Source organism: Arachis duranensis, chromosome 2 (genome assembly GCF_000817695.3).
Source record: "Arachis duranensis cultivar V14167 chromosome 2, aradu.V14167.gnm2.J7QH, whole genome shotgun sequence".
Taxonomy (NCBI): domain Eukaryota; kingdom Viridiplantae; phylum Streptophyta; class Magnoliopsida; order Fabales; family Fabaceae; genus Arachis; species Arachis duranensis.
Window position 1 is genome coordinate 25,403,786 of NC_029773.3, and position 806 is coordinate 25,404,591.

Here is an 806-nt window from a genome sequence, read left to right on the forward strand (position 1 = left end):
AGGAAAGAGAAAAACACAAAAAGACACCAAACTTAAAATTTTAGAAAATCAAACACACAGTTTTCGAAAATTTTTAAGGGAAAAATACAAAGAGGACACCAAACTTAGAATTTTTGTAAATCAAAAAGGGACTAAAAATATGCAAAAATCGAAAATCAAAAGAAAAACAAAAGCATGCAATTGACACCAAACTTAGAATATGAAATTAGACTCAACTAAAAGACTCTAAACCAACAAAAATAAAAAAGTCCTAATCTAAGCAACAAGACAAGCCGTCAGTTGTCCAAACTCAACAATCCCCGGCAACGGCGCCAAAAACTTGGTGCACGAAATTGCAATCACACTTTTGCAATCCCGCACAACTAACCAGCAAGTGTACTGGGTCGTCCAAGTAATACCTTGCGTGAGCAAGGGTCGATCCCACAGAGATTGTCGGCTTGAAGCAAGCTATGGTTATCTTGTAAATCTTAGTCAGGATATCAGAAATTATCAGGATTGATTGTGAAAAGCAAAAGAACATGAAATGATTACTTGTTTTGCAGTAATGGAGAATAGGTTGAGGTTTGGAGATGCTCCATCTTCTGAATCTCTGCTTTCCTACTGTCTTCTTCTTCAAACACGCAAGTCTCCTTCCATGGCAAGCTGTATGTAGGGTTTCACCGTTGTCAATGGCTACCTCCCATCCTCTCAGTGAAAGCGATTGCATATGCTCTGTCACAGCACGCGGAATTCAACTATCGGTTCTCGGTCAGGCAGGAATAGAATCCAGTGATTCTTTTGCATCTGTCACTAACGCCCCGCCTTCA